Source organism: Arachis ipaensis, chromosome B10 (assembly GCF_059453495.1).
Source record: "Arachis ipaensis isolate K30076 ecotype BB chromosome B10, ASM5945349v1, whole genome shotgun sequence".
NCBI classification, from domain to species: domain Eukaryota; kingdom Viridiplantae; phylum Streptophyta; class Magnoliopsida; order Fabales; family Fabaceae; genus Arachis; species Arachis ipaensis.
In genome coordinates this window covers 97,701,890-97,726,966 of record NC_142435.1, presented here as the reverse complement: position 1 = coordinate 97,726,966, position 25,077 = coordinate 97,701,890, and the positions used below count along the sequence as shown (strand labels likewise).

The window sequence follows — 25,077 nt, the reverse complement described above, 5'->3', positions numbered from 1 at the left end:
GTAGAGACTTAGATTGCAAGAAATGTAAATTGCAGAATCTTAAAGTGCAAGAAATGTAAATGGCTTGAATTGTAAAGGGAATTGGGAATTGGATTTGCAGAATTTTAACAAGGAAAGGTAAAATGCAATAAACAGAAAAGTAGAAGATGACTTGAATTAAACCAGATCTAAAACGGAAATGAGAGAAAGCTTGGTGCAGCAATGAAATAAAGAAATTGAAATTTAAAACTGTAGATCTCAGGACTCAAGAGACTAGATAGCTGAGTCTAGATCTCACTGCCTTCCTAGATCCAGTAAGAACAATTGCAAAGGAAATAAAGAAGTGTAAATTGCAGAGAGAGTAGAAGAAGAAGCAATGAACAGAAATTGAATTTTGATTATGCAAAAAATTAAACAAGATCCGAAGGTGAGATTGAAACAGAAGTTCTTCAATTCTCCACCTAAGATCCCAAGCAAGAAAAGTAAAGAGTGCTCAACAAGAACCAGGAAGAAGAGAGATCAATTCTCCTCCCCAATTCTCTAGAATTCTAAAACAACAAAACAAAAATGTAAAGTGAGTTCTCTACTGTAAGTGTTATGAAAATTCTAAAAGGAAGCTCCCCAAAAACTTAAATTCTAAGCTATTTATACACTTTCTTCAAATGGTCTTCAAGCCTTGAATTGGGCCTTTGTTCTTGATGGAATTGGGTTGATAAAGGCCTTGGTTGATTGCTCTTGGAGTTGGAGAAAGATCCATTGTGAACCGGGTTGAAAAACATAAAAGCTTGAGTAAAAGCTTGAGTAAAAGTTTGAGGCAAACTTTTACTCAAACTTTTTACACCAGATGGCTTCACTTTGCTGCTACCAACGTTTGAGCCAAAGTTTGAGGTCAAACTTTTGCTCAAACATTGGCCCCCTTGTAAATGTGTGTTGCGCCAACGTTTGAGCAAAAGTTTGACCTCAAACGTTGGCACAAGCTTTTTCCTCCAGGGTGTGCAAGTGTGACGCCAACGTTTGAGCAAAAGTTTGACCTCAAACGTTGGCGCAAGCTTTTTCCTCCAGGGTGTGCAAGTGTGGCGCCAACGTTTGAGCAAAAGTTTGACCTCAAACGTTGGCGCTAGCTTTTCTCTCCAGGGTATTGAGTTTGTGATGCCAACGTTTGCCAAAAAGTTTGAGCTAAAGTTTGAGGTCAAACTTTTGCTCAAGCTTTTTTCCTCTGGAGTGTTTTTCAATTCTTCCAAAAGTTTGAGCTAAAGTTTGAGGCAAAATTTTGCTCAAGCTTTTTGTTCTCTCTTGCTCCTAGCCATTCCTTCTTCCTTCAACCTTCTTCAAAACTCTTTTCACCTATCATCAATCAACCAAACACATCAAAGCTTTGCTCAAAATCATGAGTTTGTTATTCTTTCATAATATATGACAATTATAGCATAGAATCTCATGAAATTGCATTAATTCATCCATGGTTGATTAAATCAAAGGAAACATGGAAATCTACCCAATTGGCTTGCTTATGGCTCAAGAAAGTGCATAAATCAAGTGAAAACAAAAGAAAAAGGCTAGTGAAACTAGGCTAAGATGACTTGTCATCACAACACCAAACTTAAAGCTTGCTTGTCCCCAAGCAAGAAAAGAATTATTGAGAAGAAAGAGTGAAATGGAAGAGGATGTTCATGCTAGCAGAGTATTATTGGTAGTTCATGGGGTTTTCTGTGGATATGTAAACACTCACTTCTTATTGACTTTTAGGCCTAGAAAGCCCCCTTCAAGCATCAAGCAACACACTGCTATGACCTCTCATTATTCCTTTGTCCTTGACTATTATTTTTTTTCTAAAAGCTTTAGTTCAGTGTCATGTGTAACAAGTTCTTTTCTTTCTTTATACTTGACACATTATTCACTATAGACACTTGGCTCACATTCCTTCTTAGAACATTGATGCCCAGTACCTTCTTGGGTTACTAAATGCCTTGTAGTTAGGTTGCTCTTGATAGTGGACTTTCAGCTGATGATCCCGGGTTAGTTAACCCAAGTCACCAAGTGTTGATGCACTCCAAAGAACTTAATAATCCAAGCAGATCCCAGTACAAAGACACCACAGGCATATATTCTAAGGTTCAAGCTATTGGTGTCTAGCTTTGTTTCTTTTTTTTTCTTTTATTCTATTGCCCATTTTTGGCTTCTTCTTTTCTCTGTTTGTTTTTCTTTTTAACCAAGGACTTTTATTTAATTGAGATTCATAGACAATGAACTACTTTTTGCTTAAAAGGAGACCTCCTAGTTCTCTTATTCACTAAAAGTGAGCTATCATACAATCACACATACATACCACCACTTACTTTTATTGTACTTCTATCTAACAGAGAACTATCTCACTTCACATTCAAACATTTCTTTTATTGAATTGAAAATGCAGGGGACAAAGCATGCTTTTTGTTAAGTGAAAGTAAACACACAAGCACACATTTAGACTAGCTTACTTATTTTAAATTGAAACAAACATAATGCAAAGACTATTTTAAACAGATAAGATGCATGCTTTTTTCTTTGTAGTGATGAACAAGGAGCAAGTCCACCTTTCATTTGTCATGCTTTTTCTTTCTTCTTTCATATACTTGGTTGCTGGTGTTCCCTGTGTCCATGTCTGTTGTCTGTTGATCCCGCCAGAACCCAGCTTTATTCATCGCCTCCTCTACTCTATCTTCAAGCTTCATAGCATTGCTTACTTCTATCTCACTTCTCCCTTTGAAGAATTCATCGAAAGTTGGAAATGCTGGATCCATGTTGTACAGATGCTCTCCAATATAGTTCAGTTTGATTTGACTATTTATGTTGTAGTCGGCTTGGACTTCATATCTTGCATCTTGGAGTGTTGTGAACTCTTTGAGAGCCCTCAGATTTTCAGCTTGCATTTGTACCAACTTTCCAAACGATTCGTGAGATTGGAAGGCATGCTCCTCTTGCATCGCGAAGAATTTTGACTCAAACTCACTTTGTTTGTTCATCATTCTTAGCTCCCGTTCTTCTTGCTCTTGTTGGTTTTTCATGTATAGTGAATGATATTCCTCTTGCCTTTCTTGAATTCTCATGTACTATTGTGATAATCTTTCAATTGCTTCCTGCATTCGAGTCATGTCCAGAGTGTTGTGTGATGGACTGTGTTGTTGTTCCTCTTCCTCTTGTGGTTCTTCTTCCTCTTGTAACTCTTCTTCCTCCATTGGTTCTTCTCTTTGCCTTCTTCCATGTGGTCTTCAGCCCTGATGCACTTCAGTAGCCATCATCATTCTTTCAATGGTTATAGGCATACCCGGGTTCAACCATGTTGGATTCTCGTCCTCCATTGGTACTTTAGCTTTGGTGCACAACCTCATAATGGTGCTTGGGTAGTACAACTAAGACCTGGCCAAATTCTTCTCTGCAAGATTTTGAATGTCTTTTGCAAGGATTTCATGAACTTTCACCTCTCCTCCCACAATAATTCAATGCAACATAACAGCTCTCTTCCTGTTGACTTCTGAGGTGTTTACTGTGCCCAGAATTGATCTTTTCAATAGCTCATACCATCCTTTTGCTTCCGGGGTAAGGTTTCCTCTCCTCAGATACTTGTATTTGTTCTTGGCATCTCCTTCCCACTCTGAGTTCTCCATACAAATATCTCTAGAAATTCTATCATAATCCGGATCTCCATTTACCCTTTGGTGGTATCCAGGTTCACTAAAGCGGACTGATTTTAGTCCCAAGACTTTCTTGATGGTGTCTGAGCTAAAGTCTACTTCCATCCCCCGTACATAACTCTTGTACGTTGGGGCTTCACCCGTGTCAAGTCTTGGGATATTGGCATAGAACTCTCTTATGATATTTGCATTGACTCGAGTGATAGGTGAGACGAGTTCTTCCCATTTCCTCTTTCTAATCTTGTCCTTCATTTCTTGGCACCCTTCATCAGGTAGCATGAAAGGAACCTCTGGATATATCTTCTTCTCATTCATCCATTGAAGTTGTAATTGATGGAACCAAGATCTAAATCTCCATCGGTCATATTCATGTGTACTCTCCTCCATCATGGGATCTTTCCCTTTTCTTCGTTTGGTTCTTGAGGAAGAGGCCATGATCACTTGGTTGTGTGATCTCTTTGGGGTTAAAGGGAGTGTGAAGAAAGTTGGAGATTTTGACAAGAAAAGTGATTGAGGCTGAGCTTATATGATGAAGAATGATGATGGGAATGGAGTTTGAATGGTTGGAGTGCAGAGGTATGCAACTATTCGGTTATGTGCATGGCTTGAAGGTGGTGTGTTACTTAAATGAATAATGGAAGGCTGGGATGCAATTGGACACTATGTGAATCAAAGGTGTGCATGTGAGGGTGAATGAAGACAAAACTTGCTTCTTCAATGGTCTATACCGTGATCATTCCAAGGAGTGGCAGATTCACTTTTTGAGACATGTGATGGGATTTTGTCCTCATGTTATGCTCTCCCTTTGTCTTGTCTCTTTCATTGAGTGTTCTTTGACCACCTAGTCATCACAACAAGACATCAAGGATCAACATTATCAAACCGTGGCAAGAATGCTTCCTTTGTTCACAACTATATGAACTCTCATTCCTTGTATCCATTGTAACCGTGACTTTTCTTGGAGGACACCAAACATAATGTTTGGTCATATAGTTTAAAAATGTTTCTTCCTCCCACTAGTGTTCTTGAAATCCCAATGTCACTCTTGGTTAAATGTTTATAAGAAATGTTTTCATCATAATTTTCCTTTTTCTCTTTTTTTTTTCATAAAGGATCAATTGTGTCCCTTAATCAGTGCATCAAGGTTTGATGAACACCAAACTTGTCTCTTGCTTAAGGGGTAAATGTGAGATGCTAGTAGTTAATCATAATTGATGCCTTCATCACAGAATATGATTTCTTTTTAATTGAAAAGCCTCAGAAAGAGACAATGTATGATCATTGATGCATGATTTTTAATTTTCATGAGAAGAAAAACACCAAACTTAGTGTTTGGTCATATGCTGGGCATATAGTATGAAAATGTTTGTAACACTGGTTTGGTGTGCTTGAAGGCACACCAAACTTTAGAAGTCTTAGCATATGTTTCAAAAAATTGCATGCATTCATTTGGTATGTTCATGAAAAGAAGAAAAATTCATGCTTAGATGATCATAGCTTATTGAATTTAAAATGACATAAATCTTAAATCATGGGTTTCCTCCCATGGAGCGCTCTTTTATTGTCACTAGCTTGACACTGGGGCTTTCTTTTATGGTGGTTGATGATTGTAGTGCCTCAACTTGTCTCCCCTGACTGTGATCCTCCTCTTTGTTTCTTGGTGTTCAATTTCAGCATGCTCTAATGAGAGTATATTGCTGACAGTGTAGTAATCATCAGTCTGTTGGCTTGCTCCTAGTTGTTGATAAATTAATTGCACTTGATCACCTTTAGAAAGCCCTTCTGTTGGAATCTTTCTATTCTTCCAACCTCTTTTTGTTTTGTTTCTGTGTTTCTTCCCCTTTTTTGTTGATCTTTCTTCTCTGGCTGTAGACTTACTTTGGAGATCTCTCTTCTTAGTGGTTAATATTCCAGTATCCTCTTGAACTTCTTCATCCTTCTGCACAATCATTTGCCTTGGGATGTTGCTGTGAATCACCTTGTTGCTTTCTTCCTTTAACTGTGATTCTTCCTTGTCGAATTCCATATAATCTTTCTTCTCATCATTGAACTGCACTTCTGGTAATACTTTCAGAGTGACACTCTTATCATGCATTCTAAGAGTTAATTCTCCTTGTTCTATGTCTATGATAGCCCTGGCAGTAGCCAAGAATGGTCTCCCAAGTATGATAGAGTCACTTTCATCCTCGTCTGAATCTAGAACCACAAAATCTGCAGGGTATATGAATTTATCCACTATGACTAGAAGATTTTCAATTACACCCCTGGGGTATACCATTGACTTATCTACCAGCTCTAGAGACATCTGTACCGGTTTAACTTCCTCTATATGTAGTTTTTTTACCAAAGAGGAGGGAATTAAGTTAATACTTGCTCCTAGATCGCACATTGCCTTAGTGATAGTTAATTCCCCAACGGTGCAAGGCAGCAAAAAGCTCCCTGGGTCTTCAAGCTTAGGAGGAAGCCCTTTTTGAATCAAAACCCTGCATTCCTCAGTAAGCAGTATGGTCTCTTTCTCATTCCAACTTCTTTTCTTGTTGATAAGCTCCTTCAAAAACTTGGCATACAGAGGCATTTGCTCAAGTGCTTCAGCCAAGGGAATATTGATTTCCATCTTTTTGAAAGTCTCAAGGAACTTGTGAAATTGTTGGTCCTTTGCCTCCTTGTTGAATCTCTGAGGATATGGCAGTGGAGGTACAAAGGTCTTCTCTGCTTGTTGCTTTTGATTTTTGGTTGGCTCTTCAATTACTTCATTCCCCTTTTTTGGAATTTTTGATTGTTCCTCCTTTTCTTGAGTTTGCTTTGAAGCTTGCTTGCTTGCCATTGCATCATCATCATTGGCTTCCTCTTCTATTGGTCTTTTGTTGCTCTCTACTTGCTTCTTTGTAGTGTCATTGTTGCTCATCAATGTTCTCCCACTCCTTAATTGTATTGCCTTGCATTCTTCCTTAGGATTTAGGATTGTGTCACTCGGCAGTGAGCTTGAAGGTCTCTCAACAGAAATCTGTTTGGAGATTTGCCCAATTTGCCTTTCTAGGCTCTTCATGGAGGCTTCATGATTCTTGGTTGTCATTTCCTGGTGTTTCCACATTTTGTCTATCAAGGTTTCCAAGTTGGTGAGTCTTTGAGATTCAGGTGATGCTTGTGGTGGGTTGTGAGATGTGGATGGTGGATGGTAGGCATTTTGGTTGGTGGGTTGGTTATTAGATTGGTAATGGTTGGGGTTGGGGTAGTTGTTTTGAGGTTTTCTGTAGGGGTTTTGGTTAGTTTGCTGCTGGTTGTGGTTTTGGTTGTTTCTTGAAGTGTTTTGGTTTGAGTTCCTCTGCCATGGTTGTTGGTTCTGGTTGTGATTATCTCCCCATCTGAGGTTTGGGTGGTTCTTCCAGGATGGATTGTATGTGTCACCATACACTTCATTCTGTCCAGAATTTTGGTTGTGCATGTATTGGACTTGTTCTTGCTGCTGCTCCTCTTGAGTTTCTTCATTTTGCCCCCATGTGGATGATGGTTGGCTTGTGTTAACTGCTGCAACTTGGAGGCTATCAATCCTCTTGGCCATTTGCTCAAATTGTTGTTGAATTTGCTGCTGCATCATCTTGTTTTGAGCCAAGATTGAGTCCACTTCTTCTAGCTCCATTACTCCTCTCCTTTGTGATGGTTGGCGATTTCTTTGATGAGCAAATAAATATTGATTGTTGGCCACCATGTCAATAAGATTTTGAGCTTCTTCTGCTGCTTTCATCAGTTGCAATGATCCTCCAGCTGAGTGGTCAAGTTATTCTTGAGCCTTTAGAGTGAGTCCTTCATAGAAGTTCTGTAGCTTGTCCCACTCAGTGAACATTTCTGGTGGACATTTCCTCAGCAGAGCCTTGTATCTCTCCCATGCTTCTTACAGATTTTTAGCATCCAATTGCGTGAATGTTTGCACCTCAGTCTTCAGCCTGATGACTCTTTGATGTGGATAGAATTTGGCTAGAAATTTAGTCACCAAGTCATCCCAACTAGTGATGCTTCCTTGGGGAAAAGTTTCAAGCCATTGTGCGGCCTTGTCCCTTAATGAGAACGGGAACAGCAGAAGCTTGTAAGTTTCAGGATTCACGCCATTGGACTTGACAGTGTCACAAATCCTTAAGAATGTAGATAGATGTTGATTTGGATCCTCCAATGGTCCTCCCCCAAACGAGCAGTTGTTTTGGACCAATGTAATGAGTTGTGGCTTCAGTTCAAAGTTATTTGCATTGACATTAGGGGTGAGAATGCTGCTTCCACAATGTCTAGCATTTGCAAAGGTATAGGAGGCCAATACTCTCCTCTGCTGTGGGTTATTGTTAACCCCTCCTCCTGGATTAGATGGATCTCCTTCCATCTTGTGATATTCTTCCTCAGATTCTTCCTCTCCAACAATATTTTTCCCTCTTTCAGCTCTTCTTAACCTTCTAAGAGTTCTCTGGTCAGTTTCAGATAAAACAGGAATGGATCTCCCTGTACCTGACATACAAACAAAACAAAAGAAACACCACCAGTGATACTTCGATCTGTTGCCAGAATGAATTTTAGTTAGCTTAAGCAAAAATTCAAACAGTTAGTGTGTTAGTCAAAAATTTGAGAAACAGAAAATAAAAATGCTAGATCTAGATCTCCACTTCACTTAATCATTGTCAATCTATTTCAATCCCCGGCAACGGCGCCAAAAACTTGATGCGTATTTTGGAAAACGGAAAACGAATTCCAAATACACAAAACTAACCGGCAAGTGCACCGGGTCGTATCAAGTAATAAAACTCACGGGAGTGAGGTCGATCCCACAGGGATTGAAGGATTGAGCAATTTTAGTTTAGTGGTTGATTTAGTCAAGCGAATCAAGAGTTGATTTGAGTGGTTTGTATTCGACAGAAGCTAAATTGCATGAAATTTAAAAGGGAGAGGGACAATTGCAGTAAATTAAAGAGCATAGAAAGTAAATGTGCTGAATCTTAAAGTGCAAGTAATATAAATTGCAGAGACTTAGATTGCAAGAAATGTAAATTGCAGAATCTTAAAGTGCAAGAAATGTAAATGGCTTGAATTGTAAAGGGAATTGGGAATTGGATTTGCAGAATTTTAACAAGGAAAGGTAAAATGCAATAAACAGAAAAGTAGAAGATGACTTGAATTAAACCGGATCTAAAACGAAAATGAGAGAAAGCTTGGTGTAGCAATGAAATAAAGAAATTGAAATTTAAAACTGTAGATCTCAGGACTCAAGAGACTAGATAGCTGAGTCTAGATCTCACTGCCTTCCTAGATCCAGTAAGAACAATTCCAAAGGAAATAAAGAAGTGTAAATTGCAGAGAGAGTAGAAGAAGAAGCAATGAACAGAAATTGAATTTTGATTATGCAGAAAATTAAACAAGATCCGAAGGTGAGATTGAAACAGAAGTTCTTCAATTCTCCACCTAAGATCCCAAGCAAGAAAAGTAAAGAGTGCTCAACAAGAACCAGGAAGAAGAGAGATCAATTCTCCTCCCCAATTCTCTAGAATTCTAAAACAACAAAACAAAAATGTAAAGTGAGTTCTCTACTGTAAGTGTTATGAAAATTCTAAAAGGAAGCTCCCCAAAAACTTAAATTCTAAGCTATTTATACACTTTCTTCAAATGGTCTTCAAGCCTTGAATTGGGCCTTTGTTCTTGATGGAATTGGGTTGATAAAGGCCTTGGTTGATTGCTCTTGGAGTTGGAGAAAGATCCATTGTGAACCGGGTTGAAAAACATAAAAGCTTGAGTAAAAGTTTGAGGCAAACTTTTACTCAAACTTTTTACACCAGATGGCTTCACTTTGCTGCTACCAACGTTTGAGCCAAAGTTTGAGGTCAAACTTTTGCTCAAATGTTGGCCCCTTGTAAATGTGTGTTGCGCCAACGTTTGAGCAAAAGTTTGACCTCAAACGTTGGCGCAAGCTTTTTCCTCCAGGGTGTGCAAGTGTGGCACCAACGTTTGAGCAAAAGTTTGACCTCAAACGTTGGCGCAAGCTTTTTCCTCCAGGGTGTGCAAGTGTGGCGCCAACATTTGAGCAAAAGTTTGACCTCAAACGTTGGCGCAAGCTTTTCTCTCCAGGGTATTGAGTTTGTGATGCCAACGTTTGCCAAAAAGTTTGAGGCAAACGTTGGCTCAAGCTTTTCTCCCAAAAGTTTGAGCTAAAGTTTGAGGTCAAACTTTTGCTCAAGCTTTTTTCCTCTGGAGTGTTTTTCAATTCTTCCAAAAGTTTGAGCTAAAGTTTGAGGCAAACTTTTGCTCAAGCTTTTTGTTCTCTCTTGCTCCTAGCCATTCCTTCTTCCTTCAACCTTCTTCAAAAATCTTTTCACCTATCATCAATCAACCAAACACATCAAAGCTTTGCTCAAAATCATGAGTTTGTTATTCTTTCATAATATATGACAATTATAGCATAGAATCTCATGAAATTGCATTAATTCATCCATGGTTGATTAAATCAAAGGAAACATGGAAATCTACCCAATTGGCTTGCTTATAGCTCAAGAAAGTGCATAAATCAAGTGAAAACAAAAGAAAAAGGCTAGTGAAACTAGGCTAAGATGACTTGTCATCAAGGGAATCAGCTTCTTGGTCTGTTCCGCCCAATTCTTCACAAGGTATATGCCTTGGAGGTTGTGCACTATCTTCCTTAGCATCAATTTCAAGCTTCTCGGTGGAATTCTTTACAGTTCTCGATTCCCATGGAGGTTCAGCATCTCCTAAATCTTCAACCACTTCTTCCTCTGTAACTATTATGGCTTCCTCCACTTGTTCCAATACAATGCCATGTTCCTCATTGTCCACCGAAGTTTCTAGTGTCTCTTTCATGCTACGCTCTTCTTTTGATTCTCCACATGTAGCCATGGGAGTACTTTGAGTGCTCCGATTTTGGGAAGCTAATTTATTTACTACCTTGGTTAAGGCAGTCGCGAATTCCAGTACATCCCTTTGCATCTTCGCTTGTCCTTGAAGAAGAACACAAAGGGTGTCATCCATTGGAGATTGGGGTGGATACGAGGGTTCATTGGTTGGGAGAGAGGGCTCATAATACGGAGGTAGTTCTTCTTGATAAGGATATGGAGATGGTGAATATTGAGGTGGTGGTTCTGGGGAGTAATTGGATTGGAGTTGGGGTGGATATGGGTTAGGGTCGTCTGGAGGTGTTTGGTTGTAGAAGGCTTGTGAGTATGCTGGTTCAAAGCTATGTTGAGGAGGTGGATCGTAGGTATATGATGGGGGTCCACCATATCTATCATCTTGGTATGCACCTCGGAATGGCTCTTGACTATAGCAGTTTGGTGGGTGTTGGTTATCACGAAAGGGTCCACCATAACAATTGTCTTGGCATGCATTATAGGATGGTCTTTGTCTGTGGTGTTGTGAAAGGTGTTGCTGCCGGAAGGGTTGATCAGATCCTCGTGGCTCTTTCCATCTTTGATTGTATTGACCTTGATGCATGTTCCTGTTATAATTTCCATTCCTTGCAACAACATTGGAACCAAACTCAAAGTGGTAGGGGTGAGAGTTCATAGTAAATAATAAAAAAAAAATAAACAGTAAAAGAAAATATTTACAATAACCAATAATAAGACACACAGTTGCAATTCCCCGGCAACGGCGCCATTTTGAAAGAACGAAACTCTCGCGCGATCTAGAATTTTCACAAATAAATTCCGTTGTAAGTATAGCTTCTAGACTGACAAGAATTCCTTTCTTACAAAAGTTTTGTTTGTCACTAAAGCAAACCCAATAAATTGATAACCGAAGTATTGAAACCTCGGGTCATCTTCTCAAGGAATTGCAGGGAAGTATGATTTATTATTGGTTATGCAAAGGTATACTTTTCGGGTTTTTAAAAGGTTTGAACAAGTAATTTAATTGACAAGAAAAGCAAATTGATAATTAAGAAAACTCTTGGCAAGGTATGAGAATTAGAAGTCCTATCCTAGTTATCCTTATCAACGGTGATGAGAATTAGGTTTTAATCCCACTGAGTTAACCTTTGCTGAATAAAGGAAGGTTAAGTGAACTAATCAAGTTGATCCTCATGTCCTAGTCAATTCCTAAGGAAAGACTAGATTTATTGGAATTTGAATCAATTAGCAAAAATAACAATTATCAATCACGATGAGTTTAATAACTCAAGAGTCTCTAATTAATCAATTAAAGCCAAGAATATAAAAAGCTAAATAAAAAATCATAAATCTGAAATACCTCAATTGCATTAATAAAAGAAAATCAATTTAGACATAAAGAGTTCATAAACTAAAGTGATAAAATAAATAAAAAGAACATTGAACCTGTGATTGAAGAAGATGAAATCCCAATCCTAATATAAATCCTAATCCTAATCCTAATCCTAATCCTAAGAGAGAGGAGAGAACCTCTCTCTCTAAAACTACATCTAAAACCTAAAATTATGAATTATGAATGTTGTATTCTGTATATCTTTTGATTCCTTCATTCTCTGGCTTATATTTTGTGTTTCTGGCTTGGATTTGGGCCGAAAAAGGGTCCAGAAATCGCTGGGGGCGTTTTCTGCAGATTTTTGTACGTGGCGTCTGTCACGTGTCCGCGTGGGTCACACGTTTGCGTCATCTGGGAGTTTTTCTTGTCACGCGTACGCGTCGGTCATGCGTACTCGTCATTTGCGTTCTGCTCAAGGCGCGCGTCCGCGTCATCCACGCGTTCGCGTCACTGTATTTTCGCGCTAGGTACGCGTTCGCGTTGTCCATGCATTCGCGTCGCTGCCCTTTTCTTCAAAACTCCATTTTTGTGCTTTCCTTCCATTTTTTGTATGTTTCCTTTTGTCTTTTGAGTCATTCCTACCCTATGAGATCTAAAAATACTTAACACACAAATCACGGCATCGAATGGTAATAAAGGGTAATTAAAATTACTATTTTAAAGCATAGGGAACATGTTTTTCACATATATCATAAAATAAAAAAGGAAAAGTAAAACCATGCAATTTACATGAATAAGTGGGTGAAGGGTTGAATAAATCACTTAAGTAAAGCACAAAATACACCATAAAATATGGGTTTATCATCCTTCCTCTCAGTGAAAATGGTCCGGCTACGGGTTACGTAGGGCTAATCATCTTTCAGTTCTCACTTGTGTTGGAATAAGATCCAATGATCCTTTTGCACACTGTCACTGCGCCCAACAGTCATGAGTTTGAAGCTCGTCACAGTTATCCCTTCCCAGATCCTACTCGGAATACCACAGACAAGGTTTAGACTTTTCGGATCTCAAGAATGTTGCCAATTGATTCTAGCTTATACCACGAAGACTCTGATCTCACGGAATGGAAGGCTCTATTGTCAAGAGAGGCAACCATGCGTCGTGAACCAGGAGGCCAAGAGATATACACTCAAGCTATTGCAGATAGAACGGAAGTGGTTGTCAGGCACGCGTTCATAAGTGAGAATGATGATGAGTGTCACTTGATCATCACATTCATCATGTTGAAGTGTAAATGGATATCTTAGAACAAGAATAAGCATGAATTGAATAGAAAAATAGTAGTACTTTGCATTGATTCATGAGGAACAGCAGAGCTCTACACCTTAATCTATGGGGTGTAGATACTCCACCGTTGAAAATACATAAGAACAAGGTCTAGGCATGGCCGAATGGCCAGCCCCCTAAACATGATCAAGAGATCAAAAGTGATACAAAGATAGTCTCAAAAATAATCTAAAGATGAAAATACAATAGTAAAAGGTCCTATTTATAATGAACTAGTAGCTTAGGGTTTACAGAAATAAATAAATGGTGCAGAAATCCACTGCCAGGGCCCACTTGGTGTGTGCTTGGGCTGAGCATTGAAGCTTTTTCGTGCATAGGCTGTTCCTGGAGTTAAACGCCAGCTTTGGTGCCAGTTTGGGCGTTTAACTCCAATTCTAGTGCCAGTTTGGGCGTTTTACGCCAGAAATTTTAGGTTGACATTGAACGCCGATTTGGGCCATCAAATCACGAGCAAAGTATGAACTATTATATATTTCTGGAAAGCCCAGGATGTCTACTTTCCAACGTAATTGAGAGCGTGTAAATTGGGCTTCTGTAGCTCTAGAAAATCCACTTCGAGTGCAGGGAGGTCAGAATCCAACAGCATCTGCAGTCCTTTTTCAGCCTCTGAATCAGATTTTTGCTCAGGTCCCTCAATTTCAGCCAGAAAATACCTGAAATTATAGAAAAACACAAAAAATCATAGTAAAGTCCATAAATGTAATTTTTGAATAAAAATTAATAAAAATATAATAAAAACTAACTAAATCATACTAAAAACTACCTAAAAATAATGCTAAAAAGCGTATAAATTATCCGCTCATCACTCCATGATAGTCCTAAAGCTTTTAATATATAATATATGTCCAAGAATTTATATAACTAGAAGCCCGATGATGGAATAAAGCTCAAAGTCGCCTAAAGCAAAATTTACACGATAACTAAAATGCGTAGGCACGGACAGAACAAGACATAATATATATAAAACCTTGTAGATAGCTACATGATACACAAGGTAATAATTAAAATAAACAAGATATATATATATATATATATATATATATATATATATATATATATATATATAAAGAAGACTAGTCACAGCCTGCAGAGTTTAGGTCGGCTAGCCAAACTGCAATATAAAGAGTTTTAAAAGTGTAAAACAGCTTATACAACTTATCTCTCAAATCAAGTCTCCAAGGCCATAAGGTCTAAAATAAAAAGGTGAGAGAAAGTACTACAACAAAACAAAACAAAAATAAATAAGGAAGAAACCATACTCCACTCTGTCACCATGTCCGCAATTTCACCGAGGTAAATTACGACCTGCATCTGAAAATCAACAACAACATATGGTATGAGAACCGGAGGTTCTCAGTATGGTAACAGTACCTAAAACAATTCTATTCCTCAATTCATTCCATAACCTCAATTACGATAACAATATTCCATATACAAGTCATATACCCAATTATCATCATTCATCATCAAATCATATAGTCATAATCATTATTATTCTAATTCCTTCCACACAACACCACTACAACATCTATCCATTCCCATCAACAACATCAATCATCAATTTTCTCATCAATATCATAATCAAACTCTAACATACACAACTCATAAAATTTTCATCACAATTCACATGCCACAAACATAATCTAATCCATCATTGATTTAATTCAATCTTATCTTAAAGTTAACTAGTCTAAGTGTCCAAAAATATTACATATTACATAAAAGAAACTGAAACCATACTTTGACCGATTCTCAATATGCAAAACACCAAAAGCTTGATTCCAACAAGATCAACAAGCCTCAAATACCAACACCACTTCCAAAACTCACCAACTATCAAGCCATACACATATAACATACCAACATTAAGCTTAGGGTTTACGAAAACAACTAAATACAAGGGTTTAGTGATACCTTACCTTACCCAATGAGATTAAGGGTAAAACCCAATAATTACTCGCTACTAAAGATCACCTAAACAATCAAAATCACAAAACTTACTCAAAAACTAAATCCAAAAATACAGAATTATTAGGGCTAGATACTGGAGCTTCAGTTTTGATTTCTTATCAACAAAGCTTAGCTAGAAACAAAGAGCTTGACGAGAGTTTCGCGTGGTCACAAACGGTTCGTTAATCGGAGTACCGTAGCTCAAGTTATGGCTCTCGGAAGGTGACAATGAATAGTGACACCGCTTTTCTTCTCCCTTCTCTCTCAATCCGCGTTTCTCTCTCTCTTTCTCTTTGGTGGTGAAATGAGCATATATATGTTGGGCCTTGGGCCCGGTCCAACCCGTTAGCGTTTTATGTCCATTTGGCCACTTTGAGCTAAAACCTTTAAAATTAGCGTCGGGTTTTCAATTCTAAATTATTTTTTTCCTTTTAAAATAATAAATTAATTTTCAAAATCTTATTTTTCTCAAAATACGGTACTGGACAGACTAGAGCCGGTACTGCCGGCTTAAGCACCGATACACATTTTTACAAAAATCTTTCGCAAAAGATACATTTTCCAACTTCGAAAAATTCATTAAATTCAAATTTACATTTTTATTTAAAAAAATTATTTTTATATTTTTGAACCTATTTCGGACAATTAAATTATCATTTTATATTATCTAAACGGTCGGTTTAATCACGGGTCTTACAGTCGCCGTCTTCTTGGTTCCACAGATCATTCTTCATCATGGTCGTCAGCCTCTCCCTTCCGATAATTTCCTCCCTGTGATTTCTGTGATTTTAATTATTATAGAATTGGTGTGATTTTTGTAATTAGTGTATTTTAGTTTGATTTCTGTGATTTTATATTAGTTGTTGTTAATTTTGTTAATTAGAGTACCTTCTATATCTCCCAATTTTCTAACTGATTCAATTTTCCTCTTCTGGGGGAAGGGGAATATGTACCTTCTATTTTGGTTTCTGGAAAAATTGAAAAGATTTTCACGGACAAGCTTGATTTGATGAAATGAATTTTATTTTCCACATGGTTGTCGGTGAAAATCTTTTCAATTTTTCATAAACCAAATTAGAAGGTACATATCTCCCCTCTCCAAAAGGGAAAAATTGAATCAGTTAGAAAATTGGGAGATATAGAAGGTACTTTAATTAATAAAATTAACAACAACTAATATAAAATCACAGAAATCAAATCAAATTACACTAGTTACAAAAATCACACCAATGCTATAATAATTAAAATCACAGAAATCACAGGAAGGAAATTACCAGAAGGGAGAGGCTGACGACAGTGATGAAGAACGATCTGTGAAATCAGGAAAATGGCGACGCTCTTTGGAACACACAAGACAGCGAGGCTCTCTGACGCGACGACGTTCTCCTCGGCTGGGTGAGGGGCGCTTAAAAGCTGTGGTGACCTTGGCAGGGCGCCGTTGAGGAAGCTTTGTCTTCTTCACCGGAGAGAAGAGGCGAGAGGGAGATACAAACACAGAGAAGGGATATGAAGGTTGGGTGAGAAATCAAGCAAACCAAACAACAAAGTGAGTTTTTTTAGTATTTTTTAAATTTGTTTATTTTTTTTGTATGAATGATTGATTAGGATTTAGGGAGAGACAAATAATTTTGTTAAATGTGTTTTTGTTTTTATTTTTTAGATTATTTAAAAATTTTGAAACGGTAAAATTAAACAATTCGATTAATCTAAAAGAATAATTTTTGTCTAACATATAAAAAAAAGTATTTAAGTCTTTTAAAAAATTAAATAAAAAAATAATTTTTATTTTTATCAAATTATAAGAGTATTTTAGTAAAATTAGTAATATGATATATTTATTTTTTAAAAATAAAATTGATGCTGACGTGAAAAATAAATTCCACATAACTTGTTGTTATTTGTTCATATTTTAAACGTATCGATACATATAAATTTATCATCGTATCGATACATATAAATTTATCATCGTAGTGAAACAAACACTTAATCATAATCTCTTTCACAATTTATTATTATTATTATTATTATTATTATTATTATTATTATTATTATTATTATTATTATATTGCAATATACATTATACGCATTGAGTTATATATGTATATACTAAAATTTGATATACTAACATATGATTAATCGATAATAATAATAAAATAAAAAAAAAGTTGTGAAAGAGATCTTATTAGCTTAGGCCTTCATAAATATACGTTAATATTTGAAAAAAGGACAAATAAGTCCTTAACTTTTTGTCCCGCGAATATTTTTATCCCTAACTATTAAAAAATATTTTTAAGTTTCTGACCTTCACAAAATTTGGACGGATCAGTCCCTCCGTCCAAATGCTTCCGTCAAGGACTGATCCGTCCAAATGCCTCCACCAGGGACTGATCCTACCAAGTTTTGTGAAGGTCAGGGACTTAAAAGTATTTTTTAATGGTCAAAAATAAAAATGTCCACGGAACAAAAGTTCAGGAACCTATTTGTTATTTTCTCTTAATATTTTAATATATGTTTTATACAAATAATTAATTTAATATATATTTTACATAAATAATTAATTTGATAATTAACTTTTAGTATATACTTAAAATAATTGATTCATAATGATCACCTATATTTTCAATAGCAGGGGAACAATCTTACAATAATTCAAAACTTGACCTAATCCCCCAATCAAGTCTTATCCGTATCATAAAATGGATTTTTCCCCAATGAAGTTGACATTGTCGTATAAAAGTTTTCCTTATAAAGGACAATAAAGCTTGGTCCCTTGATCAATGGTTTATCTATGGTTCAATTTCCGCGTAATTAGTAACATTGCTTTGACAAGTACGCTATGGTTTTTCAGACCAAGGATGCGCAGCAAAGCTAAAATTAAAAATCAATATTTTAATCAACGGTCAACCATGAAGAGATACAAACACAAAACGCCTTTGGGTTGCAAAGATAATCAGAACTTCTAATACGGTCTCGGTCTCCGAATTCTGGTCCATGGTTGCTATTTACTTTCGATTTTTTAGGCGTTGATATTTCTTCTTTTATGTCCTGCTAGTAGTGGTACACAATAACAACAATAAAGTTTTGTCCCATTAAGTAGGATCGACTACATAAATCAAATTACATATAAATCTCATTTGACTATTTTATGAATGGTCTTCTTAGTTCTTTCTTTGTCTTTCACCATTTATCCATCTTCCATCTCATCTACTCTCTTGACTCAGTGCTCTGTCAGTCGTCTTCTCACATGTCCAAACTACCTGAGACGCGATTCTACCATCTTTTCTACAATGGGTGCTACTCCAACTCTCTCTTATATCTTCGTTCCTTATTTTATCCAATCGCGTATGATCACTCATCCATCTCAACATCTTCATCTCTGCTACACTTAGCTTATATTCGTGCTCCCTTTTGGCCGCCCAACACTCTATACCATAAAGCATAGCCGTTCTTATAACAGTGCGATATAATTTACCTTTAAGTTTTAAAGGCACTTTTTTGTCACATATAAAATCATATGCACTCCGCCATTTTGACTAACCTGCTTGGATCCTATGATTTATATCATGTTCAATCTATCTATTATCTTATATGATGCACTCAAGATATTTAAAACTTTTAACTTTTCGTAAGATGTTTTCTCCAATCTTCACCTCTATATTAGGATTTTTCCTTCGCAGACCGAACTTACATTCCATATATCCTGTCTTATTACGGTTTATGCGCAGGCCATACACTTTCAGAGCTTCTCTCCATAAGTCCAACTTCTTATTTAGGTCTTTCCTTGGCTCTCCCATAAGGACGATATCATCGGCAAAAAGCATGCACCATATCATAGGCTCTTGGATGTGCTCTGTGAATACATCCAAAACTGATGTGAAAAAGTATGAACTTAAGGATGATCCCTGGAGTGTGTGTGGTTCAAAGATTAATTTTTATGCCTAGGAATATCATTACTAGGAATATGATTCTTTGGAATAATATTACCAAGTATATAGTATTCCTATGTTTGGTTTGTAAAAATAAAATCTATGGAATATTAATAATATGCCTAGGAATGTTTTAGTTTTTGCTTGGTTCATATTTAATATATTTGGGAATTGTGAATACTTTGTCCAAAATATCTTTATAATTTTTAATTAGAATATTAATGATTAAATTTAATAAATATATAAAATAAAATATAAATATAATAAAATAAAATATTTTTAATTAAATTTTTTAGACTCTAATTTTTAAATAAATATAAATATAATAAAATATTATTTTTATTTTATTTTTAAATTTATTAAAATACCCCTAATATCAAATATCTTTAATTAAAATTATTATTGATTCTAATTTTTTTTAAATTTATTAAAATATCCCTAATAATAAATATTATTAGTTAAATTATTTTTTACTCTAAATTTTCTTAAATTTACTAAAATACTCCTAATATCAAATATCTTTAATTAAAATTATTATTAATTTTAATTTTTTTTAAATTTATTAAAATATCCCTAATAAGAAATATCTTTAGTAAATTTTTATTGACTCTAAATTTTTTAAATTTATTAAAATACCCCTAAGATTAAATATGTTTAATTAAAATTAACATAAAATACATATCTAAATTTTCAAAAATTCTATAATTCATAATTCGTCTAATAATCCATAATTAAACTTATATAAAACAAATCTCAATGATTCTAACCACATATGTATTAAAAAGCTTTACTATTATCCAAATTAAAGTTACAAAGAAGTCTCAAAAAGTTAAAATTTACTAACAAACGCACAACTCTTGTACAAGAACGCAAACATAAAAAAACAAATCAGCATCTATATATCATGAAAAAAAAATTAGGATGTATCAATTAAAACAACAATTCAGAAAGAGGCCATTGTCAGCAATCACTCATGTGGGCCTTTTCATCTCCTAAGATCAGAAAAATTAAACTACAAATGGGACACATGTGAGCCTTTTCATCTCACTTGTATATCTTTAGCTTCCTTGGCTTTCTCACTGGTGTGCTCAACGAAGTTTGGATGTTTAGGAGTAGATGATAGTATATATAGTAGATCTATTCAGCAAAACAGAGGAAATAAATTGAACCTATCAATGAACTAGTAGTAAATTCAAACAGTAAGAATAGATTTTGATTTTCAACTTTTCACCAGTTAATATATAGTTTAAAAGATGAAAAGTAACAATTAAAAAGTCAAGCAAGTAAACATACGCTTGCCTAAGCTTTGGCTAATTATATAATTTACTATGATGGCAATAATAATTTTTAAAGCATATATATCTTACTTTGAGGTTTGGAGTTAATATAGGAAAACTAACACCTTTCACATCTTAAATGCCTTCCAATACATCCTTTGCATCTGCCAACTGAATTTGGTTTCAAAGATGTGAAATCAATTTGTCAGATAACGTATGTTGAAACAGCCTGAAAAAATTTAAACAACTAATCATATAAAATAACATAAAAATAAATTAAATCGTAGTCATAAAATTTATTTCCAACACAACCAACTTTTTAGTTGCTAATTTTTTAGTATAAACAATGTCTACATATTAATGGAGGTAAAAGCCAATTGTGACCATAAAGATGATATATATATATATATATATATATATATATATATATATATATATATATATATATATAAAATACAACATAGAGCTCTCAGGTCTTCTGCACCGCTAATTCTCCAACTTTTGTAATTGTTGTACGGTTCTAAAATTGTGGCCATCAAGTTTAATTTACAATACAATCAAAGACACACATACCCTTTTGTCTTTTCTTCATTTCACTTCATATATCTATCTATAATTCTATATATCTATCTTTCTATCTATGTCAATGTTAATGTTAAGGTGGCCTTTCGTATTCATAATATAAACAGCAGAGTAGTCTGGCTCATGCACCCCTTTTTTTTAAAAAACACACCCTTCTATTTCAACTCTCTTCTCAATGATTTAATTATTTTTTAAGTCCCTCTCTTTTTGTCACATGTAATTTCCCTTTCCTGCCCCCATTTTCTTTTTTTTCTTTATCAATTATGTACATGTGAATCTCGAATCTATCCTCTACTTTATTTAACATAAATACCAAATAGTCAACAAGTAGAATTTTAGTGGTAAATGAAAAGCAAATAACAAAGAGTTGACACGAACCTGAAGACGAGCTATTGTTTTGTGATCAGGAACTTTCTCAAAAATGGCTGCTACTTCTTCTTCAGCACCGAAGTTGAAGCACACGAATTCCATAACGGAGAACATGTTGGATGCATTGAGGCATAGTAGGTACCATATGAAGAGGTACTTTGCCAATTACTTAGAGAAGAGAAGAAGGATAATGAAACTCCATCACCTGATGGAGAAAATGGAGCAAGTCATAGATGACATGATCAAGCCAAAGGAGTATGCAATGCAGGAATTGTTTTAGTTTTTTAACAATCAAATTAATAAATAAGAATAATTTCTACTCTTTGAATAATAATTCTACTCTAATATGCCAGGTTTAAATTTAGACTTGAAATGAAAAACTGAAACCCATAAAAAAACTCCTTCAATATTCTTGAAATCTAAATTTATTGTTGTATTGCATTTCAACAAAAGAGTGGCAGAGAATTAAAGATAATAATAAAAGAAGGCAGAAAAAAGGAACAAAAATTAGCATGTTTTTAAAGAGATTGATTTTAGGCATAAATGAAAACAAAGTAGCAATTAGGAACTTTACTACTACTACTATTATGCTAATATCATAAGTTCCTAAGCTACAACTACTTCATTTCAACCAACATAAAACCGAACAAGATCCTTAATATGCAACAAGATAAGAAATGAAATTAAATGCTTTGCAAGTTATATAAGATTCTAAATGAGTAAAGAAGTGAAGCCTTAAACAGAGGAGGCAACAGAGCAGCAAACAAAGGGGAGATGAGGAAGATTGAGCAATCATTCAAGCCAAATTAAGCATGTAAAAATATGTTTTTGTCAGATTCAAGAAAAGAAACCATAAACTTAAATTCTTTATTGAGGCAAATTAAGCATATAAAAATATATTTTTGTCATATTCAAGCCAAATTAAGCATGTAAAAATATGTCACAAGCTTAAACTCTTTATTGAGGCAAATCATCAAATATGTTGTTTGCATGCAACATAATCATAGAGAACGTATAAGAAATCAAGCAAAATAAAAAATAACTAATCAAATTAGCAGTCTATTGCAGGAAATTAGTGTAATATGATGTAGAAAGCATAAAAAGAACCCAAACCTTAATGAGAGATTCAAAGAAAATTCGCAGAGAGAAACAATGCGAACATGAACTCGAAGAAGAGAAGGAAACCAGTCTTCCGTTTAGGGTAACGGTGGCACCGGCGTAGCTCCGATGGCGGTGGCGTTGGTGAAGCCTCCACTGTTTTGGAAAAAAACTCAAACCTTAATATGAGATTCGAAGAAAATTCACAGAGAAAAGCAGTGTGAACATGAATTGGAGAAGAGAAGGAGACGAATCTTCTGTTTAGAGTAATGGCGGCGCCAGTACCGGCTCCGGTGGCGGTGGCGTTGGTGAAGCTCACTGATTTGGGGGAAAAACCGCTTTGCTAGGGTTCGTTCTCGAGAGAAAAATGAAGAAGAAGGTGAAGGCTAGTATTAAATAATAGGGGTAATTTAGTCTTTTTGTTTCATTATTTACATTCCATTCCCATTGGAATGAGAGATAATTAGGGGGGAGATGTGAATTGGATTAGTGGTAATTCAATTCCAAGGAATAAAAGTTACCTTGGAATGTTTTTTTTAACTTTGAACCACACATAGGAATTTTATATTCCCATCTTAAAATTCCTGGGAATGTTCTATAATTCCCCCCAACCACACACACCCCTGGTGTAATCCTATACCAATAGAAAATTCCTCTGTCACACCACCTTGAGTCTTCACACTTGTTGTGACCCCATCATACATGTCTTTAATTGCACGAATATATGCGATCCTTACCCTCTTCTTCTCTAAAACCTTCCATAAGACCTCTCTTAGCACCCTATCGTATGCTTTTTCCAAATCAATAAACACCATATGTAGATCCCTTTTATTACTATGATACCTCTCCATCATCCTTCTTAATAGGTATATCGCTTCGGTGGTAGATCTGGCATAAAACCAAATTGGTTCTCTGTTACTTGTGCCTCTTTTCTCAACCTCCATTCTATCACCCTTTTCCATAACTTTATGGTATGGCTCATGAGTTTGATCCCTCTATAGTTTTCACAACTTTGTATATCCCCCTTATTCTTGTAGATAGGTTCCAAGGTACTCTTTCTCCACTCATCAAGCATCTTCTTTGACATTAAAATCTCATTAAAAAGCTTAGTTAACCAATTGATTTCTTTTTCTCTAAGGCCCTCCCAAACTTCAACCAGGATATTATCAGGTCCTACTGCCCTGACATTTTTTATCTGCTTTAGAGTCTCTTTTATCTCAAAGTCACGAATCCTTCGATAGTAGTCAAAATTTTGATCTTTTTCCCTTATGCATAACCGACCAAGGCTCGGAAGAGTCTTATGTTTTTCATTAAAAGACCCATAGAAGTAGCTCTTCCACCTTTCATTAATCTTCTCCTCTTGAGCCAACACCTCTCCGTCTTTATCCTTTATGCATTTAACCTGATCCAAATCTCTCGTTCTTCTTTCATGTCTCTTTACGATTCTATATATATTTTTTACTCCTTCTTTCGTGCCTAAAGACTAGTAGAGACCCTCATATGCTCTTGTTCTTGCTTCACTTACAGCCACTTTTGTCTCGTTCTTAACCGCCTTATATTTTTTCTAATTATCTGCATTGCGGCATAAAGACCACTCTTTAAAGTATTCCCTTTTTACCTTTATCTTTTCTTGTACAATCGCATTCCACCACCAGGATTCCTTGTCTCTTGGTCTTATCCCTTTAGATTCACCAAAACTTCCTTTTACTGTTCTTCTGATAACTTCTGCCATCTCCCTCCATATCTTCTTCACGCTTCCATTCCCATCCCACTTTGCCTCTTCTCCTACCCGTCTTAGGAAGTTTCTTTGTTCCTCACTTTTTATCCGCCACCACCTCGTCCTTGGGTTTTTCATATGATGTCTTTTCCTCAAATTTTTCTCAACGCCAAAATCCATGACGAGCATCCTATGTTGTGTTGTTAAACTCTCTCCCGAGATAATTTTACAATTAATGCAAAATTTTCGGTTGACTCTCCTCAACGATGTCTTTTTCTCAAATTTTGTTCAACGCCAAAATCCATGACAAGCATCCTATGTTGTGTTGTTAAACTCTCTCCCGGAATAATTTTACAATAATGTAAAATTTTCGGTCGACTCTCCTCAACAAGAAGAAGTCGATTTGAGAACTTGTCATGCCACTCTTATAGGTTATAAGATGTTCGTCTCTCTTTTTAAAACATGTATTTGTGATAAGAAGGTCAAAGGTTGAGAAAAAATCCAAAATAGTTTTAACCTCGGCATTGATCACCCCGAAACCATGGCCTTCGTGAATACTTCCATACCCAGTCACTTCTCTTCCAACATGGCCATTTAAATCTCCTCCTAAGAAAATCTTATCTCCCGAAGGTATTTCTTGGACCAAACTCTCTAGATCCTCCTAAAACCTTATCTTGTGCTGTTCGCCCGAACCCACTTGCGGTACATAGACGCTAATCACAAAAAAAGTACCTCCCTCCAACTGATAAATTATTAGTCGAACTATTTAAATTATAATTAATAAATATAACTTTTAAGAATATAATTTAATTCGAATAAATTATATATTAAAAAAATACTAAATATAATGAAAAGTAGCTTAGCCTAGTGGTTACCAAGCTGTTACACATGCTAGAGGTCCCACGCAGTGTGCTAATTCACCGTGTATTGACTAGTGGTTTAGCTTCAATTCGCACTGA

The 25,077-nt window shown here is 35.7% G+C and overlaps 1 long non-coding RNA gene across 1 annotated transcript; it reads right to left on the bottom strand.

Annotated features, from left to right (window-relative positions):
- Positions 1–19,832: 19,832 nt before the first annotated feature.
- LOC107624404 (uncharacterized) lies at positions 19,833–23,008 on the bottom strand. Its single transcript, XR_001616875.3, has 5 exons — positions 22,417–23,008; positions 21,313–21,508; positions 20,443–20,523; positions 20,124–20,212; positions 19,833–20,067 (listed from the first exon to the last, which is right to left on the bottom strand). It is a non-coding gene; the product is annotated as an uncharacterized LOC107624404 (long non-coding RNA).
- Between the last annotated feature and the right edge of the window lie 2,069 nt (positions 23,009–25,077).